The sequence below is a fragment of the Stegastes partitus genome, unplaced genomic scaffold (genome assembly GCF_000690725.1).
Source record: "Stegastes partitus isolate 25-593 unplaced genomic scaffold, Stegastes_partitus-1.0.2 Scaffold1421, whole genome shotgun sequence".
In the NCBI taxonomy this organism is placed as follows: Eukaryota; Metazoa; Chordata; class Actinopteri; family Pomacentridae; genus Stegastes; species Stegastes partitus.
The window spans coordinates 11,495-15,824 of record NW_007579152.1 but is presented as its reverse complement, the minus strand read 5'-3'; positions in this window follow the sequence as shown (position 1 = coordinate 15,824).

Sequence of the window (4,330 nt, the reverse complement as noted above, 5' to 3'; positions counted from 1 at the left end):
TTACAGCTTCTAAAATGTCACGTTGGCTCTTCCTCTCCAGCCTCCTCTTCATCATCTCTCTCTGATCCGAGCTCTCCATGAGTCATGGTTCTCCCAGAAAAACCCTCCAGAACTTCTGCTCCCAAGAAGCTCCAGGAGCAGCGGGCCCTGCGGCACCAGAACCTGCCCTCCCCGGCCCTCTGCTGCGCCTGCGGCCTCTGCATCATGCTGGCCGGCATCAACATCACCCTGGTGGGGGCTTTCGCCTTCAGCACCTTCATCCCCACCGCCAACCCCCCCATCATCATCGGGCCGCTCCTCCTGCTGGTGGCGCTGGCCTTCTTCACGGCCTGCTGCGTGGTCAGCAGGAGGCCCCCGGCCCACATGGCCAGCCGGGCCAAAGGGGGCGAGAAGTGGGGGCTGATGAGGATGGGGACGGCGGCTTTCGAGATGGAGACGAGCGAACACACCCTGCAGGACACCACGGCCGTCCAGCTCAGCCCCACCAACTCCCCCTGCTCCTCCCACAAGTCCAGCTCCAGCCACGGGGACCCGGCCGCCACCACCACCACCGCTCTGCCTTCCTGCCAGGACGGAGCCGGAGAGCTGCTCACATCAGAGACGTCTGACATGATGGCCACTGCAGATAAAGCCAGCTTCCCCTCTGACGCCAGGAAGACCACCTGCACACAGAACACTTCAGCAGCCACGTAACATGACTTCCTGCTGCACCTCTTCATCCATCAGTGACTCATTGTTTCTGTCACTTTAAGCAAAAAAGGTCAAACATTCACCAATTCTGTCGCCTCAGATACAAAGTTTTGATGCTTTTCTTTTCAAACATGATGCTGAAGTGAAAATTATAACGAGAAATGTACAATGTTTTCTGATGTTTTGCATAGAAATGAATTGAAATCTCACAATGAGGCAGATCTGATGCTTTTCTTTCTGAATATCTGGATTGTTTTTCTTTAACAACACTTCCTGTGAGATCATAATCTGTAAATTTTGTTATTTTTATTTATTATTTTTTGTAGACAAAATGATGAATCATTTAATAGAAGTGTCACAAAGCTGCATATTTGATGCTTTTTCAGTATTTTTTTTGACAAAACACAACTAACTGTGAAAGTATATCCGCACTTTTCACTTCTTTTTTTTCCCTTTTAAAGACAAAATGATGAATTAATTAACAGAAAGCTGCAGATTTGATGCTTTTCTTTGTCACACATGGCCGTAAATGAATATTTTGGGGTTATTTTTTTTTAAAAACAAAAATCTTACTGTGAAATTATGTCATTTTACACATTTTTTACATTTATTTTTTTAAATAGAAATTCCACAAAGCTGCTGATTTTATGTTTTTATTGTCATACATGACAGTATTTTTTTTTAAAGCAAACAATACTTGCTGTGAAATTATAATCTGCAATTTTTTATGTATTTATATATTTTTTGCAGATCAATTAATTCATCATTTATTAGAAATTTCACAAAGCTGCAGATTTTATGCTGTTTTTTTTTTTTTTTTTCCACACATGACTGTTAAGGAACATATCGCATGTTGGGGAGACAGAACAGGATTTAATGTGCAATTATAATCTGCTTTTTTTTTTTTTAGTATTTTCTGTCATTTTTCAGATAAAAAGATTCATCACATTATACAAATATCACAGAGCTGCAGATTTGATGCTTTTCTTTATCACACACGACTGTTAAGTTAATATTTTGGGATTTCTTGGATAAAACAAGACTTATTGAAAAATTCAAATTGGCACGTTTTCATATTTTCTGGCATTTTTTCAGTTAAAATGACGAATCATTCAATAGAAACATCACAGAGCTGCTGATTTCACAGTAAAGTTAATATTACTTTTGACAAAACGAGACCTTCTGTGAAACTATGAGCAGCATCTTTACTATTTTCTGGCATTTTAAAGACAAAATGATAAATTATTTAATAGAAAGAGCTGCAGATTTTACGCTTTTTTTGGTCACGCATGATGGCAAAATCAATATTTTTTGACAAAACAAGACCTCCTGTGAGAGCATAACCAGCATTTTTCACCATTTTTGTCTATTTTGCAGCTAAAATGATGAATCTTTTCATAGAAATATCACAGAGCTGCTGATTTGACAGTAAAGTAAATATTACTTTTGACAAAACGAGACCTTCTGTGAAACTATAAGCAGCATCTTTACTATTTTCTGGCATTTTAAAAACAAAATTCTGAATTATTTTATAGAAATATAGCAGAGCTACAGATTTTATGCTTTTTTGTCACACATGACTGCAAAATTTATCTTTTCTTTGACAAAACAAGACCTCCTGTGAAATTATAACCACCATTTTTCACCATTTTTGCCCATTTTTCAGCTAAAAAGATAAACCATTTCATAGAAATTTCACCGAACAGCAAATTAGATGCTTTTCTTTGCCACACATGACTGTAAGGTGAATATTTTGGGTTTTTTTTCCAGTATTTTCTGCCATTTTTCAGACAAACTGGTCAACAGGTGTCCTGTTTGATTTTCAGGGTGGATATATGTGGTGTGACTGACAGGATTGATGGTATTTTCTTTTTAAATATAAGACTAAAGATGCTGATAAACGGCCGGCCTGTGGACTAAACCGTGTCGTCCTGATGGTAGCGTATTCAGTGTGCTGTTATTACGTGTTCATTGCTCTGTTCCAGGACACCAGGAGATGATACCTTAATCCCCGTTTGTGTAGTTTTTGTCGTATAGAACACCCAGTGAAGGCAGATTATCCTGTATTCACGTCCTATGGATCCAGTTCTCCTTCCACGAGCGCGTCCAGCCGAGCTGTTCCTGTGTAAGCTGCTAAATCTCGGCCACAGTTTCTCCTCACAACTGTTGTTCTCTTTCCTGCTTGCATCAGCTGCTGTGAATACCGGTGTAACCTTGAGCTGTGTTAAAGTGGATATCAAATTAGTGCGTTTCTGTGCCTGTGTTGTGGCGCCATGATTACAAGAGTTCCCACACGTGTTGCATTTTTATTTTATATATAAATAAATATGAAACTCTACTTGAATGTGCAGTGTTCCTGGTTTAGAGATTTCACTACGTTAAGGGATAAACGACCAGTGAAGCAGACACAAAGCCATAAAAGCAGCAGCAGCAGCATCAGCTCATGCATGTGAGGCTGCAGAAGAAAGCACAGGTGCACAGGTTGTGAAGATAATTCATTCGTTATCGGAGTAACGCCAGCAGCGACAGTGCAAACAGCTCCTTCCTGACACGCTGCCCATCACTTGGCATCTGACCCAACAGCTGTCGGCAAAAGGCGAGAGCCCTGTTTACTCATCATTATACATCTGCTGTCCACAAACACAGCAAGACACACAATGTGATCCCCCCCCTGACTCACAAAACTCAAACCGCTGGGAAAGATAACAGCACCGCCTGCAGGGATCAGGCCGTGCGAACGGTGTACCAGCAGGCTCAGTGGGTGTCTGTAGCTACCTGCATGTCAGGAATACGACTGATAGCGTGTTTATAAGGAGGATGTGAAGGTCTCGGCAACCTGTGCTCATTTTACTAAAGCGGTAATGAGGTCGTGTTGCTCTGAAAAGACGCCACAGTGGCATTAATTCGCTGCCTTTAACTGTGCAGCAGCAGAGAAATTTTTACTGTATCTCACTGTTTGATCATTTTCCTCCTCTGTGAGTGTGGATTTCATTTAAATACATACAGAAATTAGATGAGGTGTTAGCATTATTAGTGCGTTTCAGGACTTTTACAGTGAGGGCAATAAAACAGAGTCAGAAAAAGACACAATCGAGTCATTTTTTTTAAAGTCTTTTATCAAGTTTAGGTGCCGGTAATGCTCAGTTTTTGATTTAATGCTTGATTTTAATATTTTATTGTAATTATTGATTGACAGAAGGAAGTTCAGCTACAGTAAAAATAACAGATTTGCAGAAACTCTGTGTAGAAATCAAGTCTCAGTTCAGATTGGTTGTCCTGTTCATTGATTATGCAGCAACAAGAGGAAACGTTCTGGTGGATTCATGAACTCTTTGTTGTCCGTCTCGCTGACTGTTTGTCACATTACACAGAGTTTGAGCCTCTTTTATTTTCAATCAGGAGGATATCAGGATCCACAAACGAGCAGCTCCACTGATCCCAGGTTGGTCTTGTTTTCTCCACACAGGATTATTTCTAAGCCCAGAGCTGGTGACATCCACCGTGTGCAGCCGGTGACTTGCTGATGCAGACTGGGACATGAGTCCGGGGCTGAGCCAGGACCAGAAACCCTCTTCAGGATCAGTCCCAGACCTGTGGGATCACGGAGGTCCCACAGAAAGTCTTCAGCAGCGGCCTCTGA